The following is an 18805-nucleotide window of genomic DNA, read 5'->3' on the forward strand; positions in this document are numbered from 1 at the left end:
CCAGTGGAGCACATTGCGGCCAAATTTAATATCTGCCCCAGTCGATATCTTGCCAAAATGTTTCCTGGCCATCACAACACGCTTACTGTATATATTGTATACATTACGAACATATTACAATACCTTACTTTACTTTTGTGCAATACATGAATCCATTCCAGCTATGAGAACACATTGCTGATTTATTATTGACTGAAAGACTATCTAACTTTTGAATAAGTAATATTTGTGTGACCTACAACTGATTGAAGAATTTTAATACAGAAAAATACATAGAATAGTTACACGTACGTTGGTAATTCCATGTGAGTTTTATTGTATCGTAATAACGTACTACACAATTAAACATTAAATTGCGACTTGCTCTGGTCAGTTTATGAACGAACGATTTCAAGTTTTTTTACAAATAACTTCATTTACTAAGCGAAACAACATCATACACTTTAATGAGTTTACAAAAAACAGTAACCTGGGATTAAACATTCGAATCGATTTAGCTTATACCACCTTCCTACATTGTAACAATTTAACAAGAGGAGAAGTAGGCCTTAAAACACATGTTAACTAAGGAACTTTGCTGCTTCAGGCAGTCTTCAACTTGTTATAGATGCTGAGCCAGCTTATTATAACATTTAATCGTGGATACGAGTAAATATTTCATTAAGACCTACACAGTATGTATAAAGTTGGCTGTATCCATTTTTAGATATTCAAATTTTAAAATTTTATATCGGTATGAAAGTTCAGACATAAGTACGGTATAAACATGTAGTATACATTGTATGAGATTCATGACCTATACGAGTGTTCCGTTTAACCACGAAAAAAAAATCGTAAAATATGGGTTAATGTATACAGTTAAAAGACTACATTGCTTTTTAATTTATACTCTGAAAATATTATTTTCCTTTAACTGCAGACCTTATATCCACTTTAAATTCCAACCGAAAACATTTAAACACATGTGTTTAGCATAAACGTGAATTACGTTAAACTGTACTGTTGTTAAAATAGTAATTAACGATAATGTACTCCCTGTAAACCAGAGAAAAAGTAATTAGATTTTTTAACACTCATTAATTGCTGGAATTAAAAAAAAATGATATAAATAGAACAAAATACGTTACAATGTATTGCACGGTAAAGCTTAGATAGTTCTAAACAAGACTAATGTGTATATTCATATTAAGGACTTGCACTAATTTCCTACACCGTATTTGGTCGTACATTTAGCACACGGTACGTTTGTGTAGCACAGAAAATTGGAATAATAATAGCCACGCAAAGATGATATATTCACATTGCTTATTTCCAGTCTTTTACTAAACATATGATTATACTGTATACTGATGAAATAGACGAAATTGCACGATAGTATTGCATAACAATTAATTGTAGGATAGGAATAAGCAGGGAATAATGTGTACATTTAATTAATTCGTGTTCCACGTCAGATTATTTTCTATTAGCTAATCACGTCTTCATAAGGCGAGTTTGCAGGGATTCATGTTTTAATGACTAAACGTAGCGCGAAATTGGGTGTTTAGACTCGTCATGTTATTTGTTATATCACTGGTATTACACTAGTTAATAAGGATTAGTTGTATACAAAATTTCAGCTTTCTAGCAAACACAATTATTATGCTCCTGCATCCAGTCGGCTTTATTTACTAGTATGTAATAGAAACATTCCACGGTGATATTGCTTGAAATACTTAAAATTCATTAAGTCAATTATCTGTGTATGAAATCTAGTACCGGTCTGTAAATTGAATTTCAGGTTGTCAATAAGATTCGAAAATATTGTGAAAAAAATAGGTTGGTGATAGCATTGACTTTATATCTGTCAATGGTGATAGTATCTAATAAAAAAAACTTTGTTCCAATGAGTCACAAACTGATTTGCTTTTTCGTTTATAAAGTCTTGTATCATTTAAAACAAACACAAAGTTTTTACATTATCAATTATGATTATAAGATGGGGACGCCACATAGGTACGTATTTTAACCTAAAAATATATGTGAAGGATAAATGTGTAGCTTTGTTACTGACTAAGATCAGCTGTTTCATCAGTCAGGATCATTCATTTTAAGCCCATCAAGGACAGCTGGGTCCAGTTTTGAACCATCAAAAAGCTTCTGACTTTTCTCAGGATCAAACCGGCAACCTTTTGATTGTAAGGATATTGAATAATGACTATGTTATGCTACACGTTAAATTAGGTAGCATACAAAATAAGTTACAATAAAACAAAACACTTAGAAAAATAAATAAACTAAAATAATAAAAGTTAACATCAAAAATAAAAATGCATATAAACGAAAGGCGTATTTCCGCTACTGTCAAAAGTGCAAATGGAGAAAGAGTGTATCCGCACAAACTGTCAGATACTGAATGAAATTGGCGGAATTATTTGTTTTTAAAGTATAAAACGTTGTTCCGGCCTAGTTTAGCCCATCAACCTTCTTTTGTTTTAGCTGCAAGTCCTAAATGACTCTTTGATATGCGTGGATGGGAAATGTGAAATGGAGATTCGAGTGCAATTGCCTGTTTAAAGTACAAGTTTAATTGGATCACTTCAATCCTTAAAAATTCCACCCGGCTTTTACATTTATCGTTAATGAGTAGAGCTGTGTCGCTCTCAATTTGCATTCGTTCGTAAAATGTCAGCAACGGGAATCGAGTGTTTAAATTAATTATTTATTATCTGTTCATAGTAGTCTATTTTTACTTGAATGATAAAACTTGATTTCTTTAGCTTACGTACTAGAATAACAAGTTTTGTTAAATAGTAAATTGACCACGATCACGGTGAATGAGTAATGAAGAGAGTTCAACTTATGATTTTCGTTTTGGTAAAAAGCTGATAAGGTAGAAACATTTTACAACAACAACAAAAACATTTAAATGATCTTATCAATATTTAAAATTATTAATAATGCTAACACTAATGCATTAACGAATTATAAAGTGGTTACAGTATACTTCACTCTTTATAACAAAATCAATTAGAAATATGAATTATTATCCTTGATTTTAGAAGAACTTAGGCTTCAAATGGCACCAACCTGAAAATATAAGTAATTTAATTAACTATTCATTTATATTTAGCACGTACGTACATTTTGACTGTAATCAAAATAATAAATGAGAAATATATTGATTACCATTCTGAATGATTATTAAATACATAATTATAATAAAATAAAATAAATAGTAGTATACATTTTTGCAGTGAAAACTAAATAATTATAATTATAAATAAGTAAATTTGAGAAAAGGGATGGCATTGGCAAAAGTCAATGAAAAATTAACTATAATAGCCTTACGACAAACCGAAAAAAAACACAACTTTCCAAACGATCTGTATGGATATTTAATTAATTACTCCCACCTCAAGAAGTAGTTCCTGCTTATGACACGAACCTTTACCTGTGTTCTTGCGTCTGTTTCCACCACATTACATTGTTATATGATGTACTTACTTGATTACCACACCTGCACAAGCTTAGAACTCGTGAGACAACTATAATTATCTCACTTATCAAGCTCATTGTTGATTTATTGTAGAACAGATGTTTTTGCCATTTGTATATTGTTGAAGTGTATATTTCATTGTTCGTTGCATGTATGTAGATCGCGCTTTTTTAATGCATTTAATTGCAAATGAATCTGTTTCGGTTGATAGTGATAAATAATGTTTTCGTTCGAAATAATCTAAAGGTAAACAAATCTAAAGGTAAAGGCAAACATACAGTATACTTCACTCCTTCAGCACATACAGGGTGAAAATGGTAGGTCGTTATGTTAAAGGCATTGGTAATAATGAATTTCCAATATTTTTTCTTGAAGTGCAGATATTTCTACTATGATCAAACTTTTGTTTCCTTATAAGCTAACAGTTAATTTTGCATACAATAAAATAGTTATGTCAATTGGACCATGCAAACGGTAAATGAAGGCTGGTAAAATTAAGACTAACTAAATTAAAGGAGGTTTGTTTGGGAAAAACTAGGGTTCCCATTTTGACCCACAAAACATAATATTTTACAATATCCATATATTTTTGGAAAGCGTAAAAAACTGATAATGTAATATTCTGAAGTGTTGTATGCCCTACGGATAGGAAGAAAATGTTTTGATAATGTTTGGATAACTGTCATTTTAAAGTTATCATGTTTTTTATGGAGAATAATGTTAATGTGGTTGTTATGTTTACTTGTTTGTGGATGTATTTTCATAAAATTTGCCAAAACTTTTTCACACTAAGCTATTAAACGCTTCACTTATAAAAAAAACTATTTTTACTTTCTTCCCTGTACCGGCAAAACTACGATAAATTAATTATAACGTTAAAACCAATTGTTTAGGAAATTAATTTTGTGACAATCCCTTTAAGCAAAAATCGTTTGGACGGCAGATTTGCTGTGGCGGGAGAATCATTACTCTCTTCTCGTCTTCTGTGTGAATTACTCACAATGATGTGACATTTCTGAGTAGTGAATATTAGAGAACAGAAACCGAGGGACGACGGACGACAGCGCTGCACGACCGTGGTCGCCACCAATTATAACTTCATCATCCCTTCAAACTAACCCTTCACCCTACTCTGTCTAGGTGCTGGACGTGAGATCCAAATACAGGCAGATTATGTGAAGAATAGTATATTGTTTTGTTTTGCTTAGTAAAACTATTTTATTGCTCATTAAATTGCTAAAAGTTTTTACTTACAGAGTGCATACTATATGGAACAAATATAGGTATTATTGAAAAATTACATGAAAGGTGGTATCAAATTAAGATTGCTTCACTGTAATTAAATATTCTGATAGTTTCACAAAGTAGGCTAGCTATTTATATTTGCGTTCGTATAATTTGTATTAGTGAAGTGTTAAACATCTAATACATTTATACCAAGAAATAATCATTATTGCACGGCTTGAGGGGTACTCATTTCGAAAATAGCTTAAGAAGTAATACAAAACCGAATGACTATTCTGGAATTACCCATTAACCATACTGACAACGAGCCGAAATACAGAGCTTCCCCAACCACTAATCTGTTGCTAGTTATAGACGTAGCTAGGGTTATGGTCTACTATAGTCAGTAAAATGGCGGCATTAGATTCACCACACATCCATTAGATGAGTTAGAACTATAACGAAAGTGAACATAAATGATAAAATGGGCATACAATGAATATTTGTAATAAATTTCATCGAGTGTTTCTTCTTGTCAAATCATTTTGATATAGGTTGGATTATAATTAGTTTTCTGAATGATAACATCACTATTATTAATCTTAATTCAATTTAAATTTTAGTAACCAATTACTGATTTTACATTCACACAGTAAATACGTAGCTCTCTTTCCCTGCTGCACTAGTTATTTTAACAAACAATTTATTAGTAAAAATCTACCTCGATAAAAACAAAACCATTTAATACCTACTGTCTTAACCATTATCGTCAGCGATCTTTTGGGTCTTAGATCAAAGTAACTAAATTGAAAGTCATAAAGTTTTGATCATGCACTTAGTAGAAAGAAAGATTTTTTCACAAAAAATCTAAAGCTATGTGCTATTACATTATAAAAAGAAAATATTCATATCGCTTAAAACAGAACCTAAAATAAACGTTTTAGGAAATTTATTTCGAAACGGCTAATCTTGAACTAAAAAAAGAAGTACAGTATGTGCCAAAATAAACAGTACCGAAAATGAATAAATATGACGATTCTCATTACTGGTTATTTTTTGGACATAAAGTATTTTAAATTGGGAGAACAAATCCACATCGTTCAGTAAAAATGTTAAAACAGACTAATAAATATTATTTTTTGCTGTAGAAAGACAGAATTATATTATTTTTCATTTCTTGTCTTTCGAAATTGTATTCAATTTATAAAATAAATTAAACCTCTTGAGAAATGTTGCAGTAAGATAAAAATCAACACAGAATTATGACATAATAAAAAAATATATGCTGTCAAAAACATTCTACAACTTAAAATAGGGGAAAATAACACTCTATTAAAAAGGATAAAAATCTAAACGGGGGAAATATAAAACCACCGAGAATATGATATCTATATAAATGGTTTCATACATTTAGATATATCACATTCTAGGGAAAGATAAAATGTTTGCCCGCAGTGTCGTTAATTTTTATTACAAAACTAACAAAAGCGGTCCGTTGTGCGATTCCCTGTAGGATCATTGGCAGTGCGTCTGTTTTATTCATACTTTGGCCGAAGGGGCTAATTATCATTGATTGAACAGCGGTGAAAATTAAACATATCGCATTTGGACATCCGTGTGTGCTGGCGTTTGACAATAATTATTGCCGTGGTGTGTTGTGTTTCAATAGATGATCAACTGTGTATTTCACAATTTTTCAGGAAAGTGTATTGGACAATTTTAATTCATCAAACCTATTGATGAAACATTATCATGTGCTTAATTTAAAGTTAACAATTAAATGTTATATTACAATTGTCTTTTTTGTGACTTAATTTAAAAATAGGGTTCTATAACCGATTTTCGTTTACTATCAGAAAATGAACGATAAAATGAACGTAAAACCACATTAAAACTGGGCAAACGGGAGCATAGATACAAAGGTTTGTGTTTAATCCCTTTAGATCATTAATAGTCAAGAATAGGTCAAGTTCTCTCTTTACCGCATGAGTAGAAATTTGTTGTATGATAACTATTATTAATTGAGATTATTCATTTGCCATACTGTTCTACACAAAGATCAACCTTAAACTTCATAGTATGATGCATATAAAAGTCTCATCCATCGTACTTTAATGTAGCCACCAAAGCAATAGTATTGTGATTTGCGTTAATGGTGTTCAAGAACAATGTATATAAATTAAAAGCTAAATGTTATATGATTTGCATCAGCTACGTTAACCAATTTCAAAATCCTTCAGGATTTTAAGTGTACCCATTTTAGCTTAAGCCAAACATTCTATCGAGCCAATAAAAGAAATTATAAATATGAATCGTGGTTTTTTAAACATCTAAGGCTTCTTACATACTTATTAGCTAAACACCTGAAAGTGTTAACTTCTGAAACTGATATACAAAATGTTCTGTGAGTACGCAGTGTACACATCTAGTGCTAAACAATGGCTTTGGAGCCACCATATAATATTTGGCCTGTTGTCCCAACAATGTGATGCGGGCTGCATCGATCCGTTGCACCAGGTAGCGATGCAGCTAACCTAGAAAAGTGACTAAATCAAACTTAGCACGAGCATCACGGTCACAACATTTTCCTCTCAGGTTTAATTAGATTTGCAGTGGTTTACCGGAGCAACGAGAGTTTTTAATAATAAAGTAGTTGGAATACTATACGGACAGGCCTACTCAAACTTTTAGGAAGGAATGTCTTAATTAGAAGGGGAATTCTTATTGTAAGTGTAAATTCATTGATGTTAGAAAGTGTTGAGTTGTATGTAGTTGTGGAACAAATTAAAAACAAAGTATTGGATTTGATTTGAATTAAATGGCTTTTACTTTCATTTACTTACTTTTTAGCGAATCTGCCATATAAGTTATAAGCTAATTTGTTTTACTAGGATTTAGCCTGAGTTTGTTTTACACACAACTTAATTCACTCTAGGTCTAGAGGTTGCATAATTATCACTATCCTACCGAACACAAGAGACTTTTTGTCGGCCGACTATTTTGTCGTAGTCGGGAGTCAAAGACGGCATAGTGGTAGATCTGAGCGGGCACACGGGCCGACAGCTGCCAGACAGTCGGGACATTTTTAGGCTTTAGGCTGACCGATTTTCCCGCCGACTGCTCTCGGACTCAACTGTCGTATTGATTGAGGCATAGATAGAGACAAGTTTGAACGCGCATACTGACGACAAAAAAGTCCGTCAGTCTGACAGAGTTTTGTTTTGTGTGCGTTACGCAGAAAGTCGCGTTATGGCTGCGAAAAGTGCACATGTTTTGCGAGACGAAAATTGTTAAATTTTTGATGAGAGGCACGGCCCTTGCTTTATAAAAAGTCTTTGAAGGAGTATTCAAGCATAATATTAAATACCCCCGCCGCAGCAAACCTGCCGTCTAAGCAAATTTCCATTTGCCTGAATCGATTTTCAATTAAATATATTTAAATAACATTTTTAACGAGTACCTTGGTTTGCTGCTACAGGAGAACTAATAAAATGTGCTTTTTTTCGTAAAATATTAATAGCTTAGTATACAATAAATAAATTTGCTGAGTTTAATCAAAATTTATCCATAAAAAGCAAACTACATTTTACTTTATTCTCCATAAGAATTACAAGGAAGTTTGAAAATAATTACAATTTCTTTAATTACTAATAACAGTACAAAATCACTTTGATATACAGAATTATTTTTTTTTAAAGGTCTAGATAAAAATTGGGAAATTTTGTGTTTTGAGGGTCAAAAATGAGAAAACCCATTTTTATTCAATAAAACCTCCCGTAAAACCCATGGTTTCCTATTAGGTAACGATTAAAATATAAAACGAATAAAAATAGTAACTTAGGGATAATTGATAATCGTTGTAAATGCACCCTTTACGTAACTATGTTCGTGTTCGTGTGTGTGTTTGTGTGTAAATGTACTATATGCGTATTGATGACCTTCTAATTAAGTGATCGTGACACCCCCTGGACGCCTGAAGTTGACTTCTTCATGAAGTTGAAACTACAGTAGTTGCGTGACTTTGCAACTATTGGATTACACAGAAGCAGGTATTTACCCAATTTATGTATTTAACGTAATCCGGAGGCTAACATCAGAAATGATATTTCGCTTACAATATTAGTTTGTGATTCATTAGCGTATTGATTTGTACTGTAGCAACGAGTGGAATGCGTACTTATTTGTGAAAACTCTCGATAGCCAAATGCTTATTCATTGTCAATAGGTATCAACATTAGAATGTTTTATCTCTACCTACTGTCCACACAAAAGTTATTAGACATATTTAAGAAAACGTCCATTAACCCATTCTCTTCCTCTGACTAAGCTACTTTATCTTTCAAGATGAATAATTAGTAGTGTACCAATATTTTTACATTAAGTTTGTTTCCTTATCGCCGTGGGTCCTAGTTTTATATCACTCTAAATTTCATGAATACCTTGCACATTTGCAAACGTAACCTGCTTAAGTAGGAGTTTCTGCTTCTATAAGCAGAAGTCTCAATTGGCCTTTACTGAAAAAGTGATAGTGTTAATTTCGTTATAAAATTGTTTAAAACTTCAAACTAACTGAAGAAATAGCAGTATAATCGCACGTAATGCATTTCAGGCACAGACGGTACGAGGAGGGTTCGGTTTCCGTATTTTAATCAGGATCAAATTTGGATTCTCAACGTAAACAAGCAGGTGTCAACATGCGGGTTGTATTGATCTTTAGTCAACATTACATGGTTGCTCTTGCCATCCTCTCGCGCTGGACTATCAACTGTTTTGATGTACTTAAAATTAACTTACCATTACAAGTTAGGTATTATACTGTATCAATTAAAGTTGGGTTAAACATGTGTTTTTCACAGTTTTAGCGAGTTTGTTAATATTCAAATGTAATATTACAAGCCTGATTTAGATTCGCCGCTGGTTATCAAGAACAAAATGTCTTAGCGGTAATTGCTTCGGGCATTAAGAAAGTTTCAGCCAGAAAGTGCAGTTTAATCTTCCAGTAATATTGGCTTAATTGCGTTCTCTTACTGACGTAATGAAATTTCCCGTCGTAGATGACCTTTGTTTCTCTTAAGTTAAGCTTTATGTTGGGACAAATAAATTATTACTTTACAGTATTATCAAAATGGTGGTTTAATCTTTTCTTATTAGTGTTTCTTTACTTTGCGTATGTTATCACTTGTGGGGATTCAAAAAGTAAGTCGGCATAGACCCCCATTAATGTTTTGCTGGTTGTGATTTTTCGATCTTTATTTTGAAACTTTATATATTTCAAAATAAAACAAATTATACATAAATCTTACTATTTTCTAATTTTTGTAAAAAACAGTCATTAATCAGTGATATAGGCATTAACATATTCTGAAACACATATTTGTACTTTTGTATTATACCGACCACACCTAAATTGGCATCATAAAACCCTTAGGCTAGGTTAGGTTAAGGTTGGGTAGGTTTTGTTATTTTAACTAATTAAAATCTTATTAGGAAGTCGATATTTCGGTGTGGTTGGTATAATACGAAAGAAGCCAAATACAGGGTGATTTGTACTCAGTGTAACAAAATTTTTTTGATGTAAGTACAAAGTAAATGAAGTGTGATGATGCATATCAAATGTTCCAAGTCTCAAATTTAACGTCCCAAAAAATTATTTTATGTTTTTCAAAAATAACCATGCTTTTAAACTTAATACAGCGATTTCTCAATTACCTGTATATGGATTTGAGTAGATAATGTCATTTTCGTGTTCTACATTAAATTTTGAACAAGAACAATGGAAAATGACGGAGGATCAGTTGTAAAAACTCCATTGTAAATAGATTCAAAGATAAAAGTTAAGATATTTGATAAAAATTTTAAAAACAATGGTCTATTGCATTTTTCACACCCTGTATACAAGAAAGTGTCGGAATATGTTAAAAACTGCGCCATTTTATAAGCTTTCCAACCATATGCTACACTATCGAGGTTTAGATATTTTTTGTTTGTTTTAGTGGTTTGAATACCAGAAAACAGGGAACTTTTTTCCCGTTTTTACTGTTCAAGCTAAAACAAAAATACAACTTTTGCTTAATACATGCCGACTTTCTGTGTTTTAAATGTTAAAGACACCATGCTTTGTAGTCTTCAAACCATTAAAGCGTACATAAGCAGACATAAACCTCAATATTGTAGCATATCGTTGGAAAGCTTATAAAATGGCGCAGTTTTTAACATATTCCGACACTTTCTTGTATACAGGGTGTAAAAAATGCAATAGACCATTGTTTTAAAAATTTTTATCAAACATCTTAATTTTTTATCTTTGAATCTATTTACAATGGAGTTTTTACAACTGATCCTCCGTCATTTTCTATTATTCTTGTTCAAAATTTAATGTAGAACACGAAAATTACATTATCTACTCAAATCCATATACAGGTAATTGAGAAATCGCTGTATTAAGTTTAAAAACATGGTTATTTTTGAAAAACATAAAATAATTTTTTGGGAAGCTAATTTTTAGACTTGGAACATTTGATATGCATCATCACACTTCATTTACTTTGTACTTACACCAACAAAATTTTGTCACACTGAGTACAAATCACCCTGTATTAATAAGTTAAAAATAATCCATCTGGAAAAGAAGTATTTTAAAATTTTGTTTTTCTTAGTGACATTATTTTGTATTCCTCTCCTCCCTGATGGACCTCGCCACTTCACTTCTCCAGTCTTATCTGACAACTCTGTAGCGACCGAGGGAAAGATATTATCAAACATTTTCACCAAAACTTCCAAAGAAAGTCAACGTTCATCTGGCTTCACCATCTGCCCTCGACCAAGACGGTTCACCTTATTTGGTTTATGTTCTTACAAACAATTTCAATCATTTTTAACAGAGAGTTATTGATTTGTTGTTATTGATTATGCAGGGTGTATGTGTATAGTTTGGGGGGCTAATGACTCTATTTTTTTACGTTATTTTTACTTGAAAATATCAACAGTGGTTTATTATGTGCATTTATGCGATACGCAATGTTGCTAAAGGACTAGCATAACTTGTATTAGTTTGTACCCGATTTTGTATTTAAATGCTATCCGAAAGCTAATAATGAATTCTTTTTTTGTTATATTAATCACTTACACACATGAAACTTAACACTTTATAGGAATGGAGTTGCTAGAAGGATTACTGTCTACCTAATAGCTGAACGTACATTTTCATTCTGAGATAGTAGGCATAAGTATGATATTATGTAACTTTGACATAGTTATCAGAATATCCCCCCCCGGAGGTAAAAGTTAGTGAATACAATAAAATACAAATTCAATGTCTCTTTAAACTTATTTTTTATTACACATAAATCCTTATTAACTTACCATGGATAAAATTCTTACCCCCTCGTGGTACCGGCAAAGTTTAATGCAGGTATATTATAGAATTACTAGGAATTTAATAAATTAATATTACTAATGGAGTAATAATGCAAAGATTTTTACACTTTTACATTCTACAGAATACCATCAGCTGCGCCTGGCAAAGAAGAAATTTAAGTTTGTTATTAGTTCATAAAAGTAATTTTAGTTTATACTATTAAAACCGTTTGTGTATGGTTATGTTTGGTTAGTTACGGTTGACATATTTTAGATTAGTTTGGCTAATGCCGAAAAGGGAATCAAAAGTCTTAAAGGGGGTTTTTTTAAATACAATGTATTACTTTTTTATTTGGTTAAGCTAGCTCATTTTAGGTTAATTCATAGATTAGCATAGTTAATGGCGCAAAAAAAAAGAAACAAAGTGATAGAAAAAGTCATACAAAAGCGTATTTTCTACTTTGGCTGTAATGGGCGGGCATTCTATCGAATGACAAGGTGAGGTATATAATTAGATGTATTTCATACTCTGCCTGGTTCATTTTAGCTTAGTAATTCTATAGAATGCCTGATTACACTTTGCCTTACACTGTAGTACATTAGTCGGCGTCCAATATAAATTGATTCTGGCACATCTCAAAAGCAGAACAAACGCACGGTGATGTTCGCCAGGTAGAAATTGTTTCCACTTCAAAGAAACAGAACTTGTAAAATATTACCGTCGTGTTCTATCTCTAAAATAAACCATTATAGTTGATATCCTCTTAAAGTAAGTCTAGAATGGAATTAAATATTAAAATTTAAAACCTAAAAAATAAAATTAATGGATTCTAGGAATAGCAGAATTCTCTACTTTTGTTTAGGTACTCAAAAATAACCTTTAACCCCACTTCTTCGTTTCCTCATTACTTTAGTTTGAAATAAACCTATGTAAAATTCGTTCACTTAAAAACATACACCGTTAAAACAAACCGCCTGGGTTACTATTATTTACGCCGAAAATCAATGGTGGATAGAATTTCAACCGAATAGAATAATAGTTTCGGGTTGGAAAAATTAGGTGGTTATTGTCATAATGGTTGCGAGTCCAGCTGGAATCAGATTAGAACTGATTCAACTCATCAAAGATTTATCTTCTCTCAATTTTGAACCGTCGATCTACGTATTCCAAGATGAAAACTCAAAACACCAGGTTTTAGTACAATCCTTGACACTTTAACCATTCTTCGTCAAAGTTTGAAATACACCACAGTGGTCTTATAAAACAGCATCTCCGGAATAAGGATTTAATTCGTGTGATATTTGTATAAAAAGTCCGATTTTCCCAGATTCAGCTGTAAACCAAATAACAATGTATGACCACAGATATGGTGTTTACTCTATTGTCTGTGGTATGACTACTGATTTCTTCTTACAGCCATTTAGGACACTTATGGTGCAGATTATGAAGATTGCCGGGTTTTCTACTATCAAAGTCAGCTGCTCAGATCCAACTCTCCCGCCACTTAGGCAATCTAATTTGATGCTTAGGCCGTGTCACACACGGTTTCCCATTTGCAGGGGGAAGGGAAGGGGGAGGAATAACTCGATTTGACCGGGTAATGCGGTTTGCAGCGTTTGAGATCAGTTTTGAAAACGCTCATAATATGGATCCGAGCGGGGTGGTTAGAAACCATGCAACACGCTATGTTGTGTACGCAGAAGATTGCTTGGCAGCTAAATAGTTATAATCTTAAAACATTAGTTGCTTAATAAATACAAAGTAATTGATATAACAAACCAGCAACTCTCTATCAACCCGTAAGCTTTTCCGATGCTATTTATTTAAGGTTTCTTTACTCGAAAATTTAATCATAACGTTTTTAAAACTGACGCATAAATTGAGATCAAAATATTTCTGTGGCATTAAAATTCTAATTTAATATAGGTAACTTAAATAGTATTCGTATAGCTTTAGTTTTGTAAACGAATGTATTATGTAGTATTGCGAGATTTGTGTGGGATAGAGTACTGTAACGTTGCCTTTCTTAAGGATTACTTTCATTTTATACTCCTCTGAATTAGTTTTCAATACCTTTTTGGAATATAATCCTGGTGTTCCCCTTTATTTTAAACAACAAATACCATACCGGTATCCATATTTTTAATACTCTTAATTTCAATTCAATTGTTTCAAGAACATTGTCCGTACTCTCCTCACAACTTGTTTAATATTAATTATTTATCATTTTTCATGGCTGTTATGAGGGTTTAGCAAAAGTAATAGACCATCGACGTATATAAACTTTTGTACGTTACCATTAAATAGTTTTAACAAACCGAATTACGTTAGAAACACATACTCAATCACTCGTTCCCTAGCAAAAAAAATATGGAGTAGTTTAAATTGTATTCTATTTTATTTTCAATCGGGAAATAAATTCTGTGAAAGGTTGGAGTCTGCAGAAAACTCTTGAAGTTAGAGAAGAAAAGGACTGAAATGATTTGAAATGAACAAGAGTTCCACTTGACGCTGCCCTGCCAAACAAAGGCGTTAAAGTCAGCTGTTTTCAAAGAAGCCATGTTTATACTAAGTATCATTTTACTTTTTAATTTATTTAAAACATTCTCTAGCCCTACTAGTTTTAATTGAGTTTTTAGGGTTTTAAAATATTTCACTTGGCCAATTTGCTTCAGCAAAATTCTGGAGATGCTTTTTTAAGTCCATATTCGATTTCATTATTATGTCACTGTTCAATAATGGTGTTTATTAGATCGGACCGCAAGGCATAGCAGATAGAACGGAGATATTTATTAAATACGTTATTAGTTACCTATAGCATAGGTTTGTTGGTTTTACTGCTCATGGGAGGAATGTTATTTAATTGTTTTATTTGTATAAAGTTCTTAACACTCCTAATTTATTTTGTGGCATTTTTATCCCGAAACTTGAAACAAAGCTTTAATACAGATTCCTTAGTATAAAAGCTAGCTATAGTAGCTAGTATAGTAGTTGCTTTAACGTATCCGCATAAACTCTAAATTTTTCATGTGTTTTAAACATTTTCAAACATGATTAGAACAAGAAAACTATATGTTATATCTGAAAGTAAAAATTCAATTAAAAATACCCTTTACTCAAACATAATTATTTTTCAACGTTTAAGAACATAATGTAACTTAAATTTTCTTTTGTGGGCTGGAGCATAAACACCAAACCATCAGTTTGCAAAATTTTTTCTAAAGATCCCCCCAAACGTCGGAAAAACGTTGATATTAGTAAAAGTAAGAGTGGGCGGGGCATACCGAAGACACCAAACATACAACAGACTGTCTTTGCAATGTTTGGCCTTGGTCCAGCATATGTGGCTGAGAGAAATAGCCGCAGATCAAACGACCCGGCTGTGCACATTGTTGCCGCGACCAACCAAATATCTCGCCACTTCAAATGGGTATCAATTAAAACATTAAAATAATTAAACATCAGTAAATTGTGATTTGTAACCGCGACTTGAGTTGCTATATGTAGTTAGTTGTGGCTGTTAAATCCTAAACTGGTATTAAAATTATATCCCAGCCCACCTATTAAAACATTGTTAAACATAAATCTCATCAATTTCCGAAACACCAAATTGCAAAATCATGATATTATTGGCTTCATTTTAAAATTCATGGGGCATTTTTTAAATTGTAATGTACCAAAAAAGTTATTCGAAATATTATTGAAAACTATATTGGGTTTGTTTTGTTGGTGAAGTAATAAGATGTTTCAAATAACAATGATATTATTATTAATTACAATGCATACAGTAAAAACTGTTTTTAAGTTCATATAATATGCCATGATTTGTTTAAATAATGTTTTCATGAATCATAGTTTAATATTAATATGTTGAATATTCATTCTTTAATGTGTATTTAATTAACGAGTTCAATTTCCACTATTACACAGAATGTCTAATAAGTTAAGTCTAGATATTTGTGAATTGTAATGTGTCTATAAATATAATACATCTTATATAGTACAATGCCAATACGGATCGTGGCTTTATGTCATGAATACTGTCATAATTTATGTATTTGGACCAGAATTAATGGTCTTTGGAAAACCAAGTTGGTCGATTCAGTCGTGAGGTCAGAACTTAACACTCATTGAAAGTTGTATACAAAACTTCTGACGTCGATCATTGAGCAATCAATTAATATCCCTAGCTACTGAATCAGCTGACATTATTCGGTAGTACCTCGTGCGTAATCCCTCCTAGCAACATGTATAAATAATAGTAAGCAGATATGTGTGGTAACAACGAAAGTAAACACGAATCCTCTTTTCCGCTCAGTAGACCTTTTTCATAAGAGTACGCTATGACTTTCAATATAACTCGCCATGTTAGCAGTAATATAACTACTATTCAAAGTGCCGCTATTTTTGCAATACTTTTGAAGAACTTAATTTACAATAAAAATTATTTCTCCAGACGAATCGTTTACCTACCCTACCAAAAATGTCGCCAATTAAATTTCAAAGCTTGTTTGAATACGCGCTAAGTTTTTTAATTATAGATTATAAGATTTATATAATATTATATTTATATATTTGTAAGAGACAATTGCACTTGCTCAAGGTAAATAAAATGTAGTTCTCATAATTCAAATTTAAGAAATGCAATAGTATGAGATCTAAACGGAAAGGTAAATTAGGGCTTTTTACCGTAATTCAAATACAGAAGTTATAAACAGATCTCCATACAAGTGAGGTCGTAGTTCATTAAACGAACGGGTTAATTTATAAATCCCTCTCTTCATCAGGGATTGGCTGATTTGATTTATACATTTAACATGCAGCTTAAATCATTAAAATATAACTACACTTTATATGAATTTCAGTTCAGAGAATGATCATTGGTCATTCTTATGTGCAGACAGGTATACATTATATTATAGAACATAACCATTTTTAACTTTTTGAAACTCCATTTGAGGATTGAATGGTCCACTATTAATCGAAATAGAAATACTGTGTTAATTAATAGCAGTTTCTCCCATTTGTGACACAGTAATACTATTGATTTTAGAAGTCAATCCATCTGCCAAAAAATAAATCGTGAAAAAATATATATAGAATTTTGAACCATTACGAAAGAGCTGAAAAATATTAAAACACACATCTTTAAAACTTATGAAATACTTTACTTTACTCCATTATTCGTACACGGAATACAATACCAAAAACTACTATCACCTCCATAGCAAAGAAATTTACAAAGATAATTTCATAAAGTACATTGAAAATGTAGTATTGGAGTTGTTTTTCTGGAACATGTTATTACACTTTCAAATATTTACGAATGATTCTTTGTCAGCAATTGTGCGCAGCCACTGATGGATGATTAAAAATTGATTGCTTTAGTAAAACTCTATTAAAATGACGCGTAATAAGAAAAAGACATGGACAAAACGGGGATCTGTCCAATGAAAGCTGTAGTTATATTTAATGATATAATATACTGTAGTTGATTGGAAAATAATTGACGTAATTGAGCCGGTATATACCTTAGCTTCGGAAATTCTTAATAACCACTACTAATTAATCAAATTTGCCGATTAAATCTACTTAAATTGATTAAAATACTTATACTTTAATAATAAACTTATCAATGATTACAACATATTTACACTATTATACCAAACCACGCACACACACAACTCAATCAATACGGCCGTACACGCGTGTATGTGGGCGTGTGATAACGCGCAGCACAACATAACCTCAACAGATAAGGCGATTGACCTGGTGAAGGACACGGCAGCTTTGGCCAATCGATACTCCAACAGCCGGTGTACACTGTACAGACTCGTACACGTCATTGTGTACACATAGAATGTGATGTACAACTACTGTACACGACAACTACACGTGCACACGTACACTATGTAGCACTAACCTGTAAAGTAGCTCGTCTGGGCGTGGGGGAGACGAAGCGAATCTCTTCCACAAAACGCAAAATAGTGCACACAAAAAACAATAGGCACTGAACACTGGACACAGGAGAGAAAAAGAGTCTCAAAATTTCTGTGGAAGAACAAAACGCGAGCAGCCAACCAAGTAAGCACAAAAATCTCTACTAAACTGAACAGTGATCGGACTGGGAAACTAACAGCTAGGTGTCGGCGGGCGTCGGGCGTTCTCGGCGATGTTCGGCACCGATCGTTGGCGACGCTCGGTGGGGGCCGAAGGGCGGCTCATCGCCAGTGGGAGAAAAATGTTCACCAGTGTGGCTTATGCGTCATCGAATTAAACGACCCGAGCCGCTAAGAGAGCCAATAATTAATTCTTCGCCGGGCGGTTATACAAATCGAATCATTCTGCCACATTGACCGTCCGTAGCGACCCGACTTGTCACATGACGATGTGTCGCGGTGATTTCTTTCAGTTTGACACCCGGTAGAACATTGAGTCCGGAAAGCTAAAAGAATGGTTGTACTTTTTATAAGGGAACTAATTGAATCGAAAATAACGTTTGTTATAGTGGGGGGATGCAGTTGAGAAAGCACGTTGTTGGGCATAAAAACGTTGTGTTCAATTGGGTAGTTATTATTTTTATTCGAGGAAAATTCAGTATCCAAATCAATATACCAAAGTCCTCAAAAGACATGTTCAATATTTTTCATCATAAATCCCGTTTTTCAAAATATGTAGCCTATAGGTTTAACTGTCGGAATCATTACATAAAGCCTTAACACTTAATTTATTTGAGCATACGACTA

At 32.5% G+C, this 18805-nt stretch overlaps 1 protein-coding gene across 12 annotated transcripts in view; it reads right to left on the minus strand.

The window, feature by feature from the left end:
* LOC129000094 (protein muscleblind-like) overlaps positions 1 to 18183 on the minus strand; it is a 596156-nt gene extending 577973 nt beyond the window's left edge. For 3 of the 12 annotated variants that reach the window (XR_008491337.1, XM_054426982.1, XM_054426980.1), the window contains exon 1: positions 17983 to 18177. The gene's annotated coding sequence lies outside the window, so the exon portion shown is untranslated. Of the gene's footprint in view, positions 1 to 17982 lie in introns of all 12 variants that reach the window. The other 9 variants (XM_054426984.1, XM_054426978.1, XM_054426979.1 and 6 more) reach the window with 7 other exon arrangements.
* Between the last annotated feature and the right edge of the window lie 622 nt (positions 18184 to 18805).

This window comes from Macrosteles quadrilineatus, unplaced genomic scaffold (assembly GCF_028750875.1).
Source record: "Macrosteles quadrilineatus isolate MER2022 unplaced genomic scaffold, UCM_ALF_1.0 Scaffold_8__2_contigs__length_117827958, whole genome shotgun sequence".
In the NCBI taxonomy this organism is placed as follows: Eukaryota; Metazoa; Arthropoda; class Insecta; order Hemiptera; family Cicadellidae; genus Macrosteles; species Macrosteles quadrilineatus.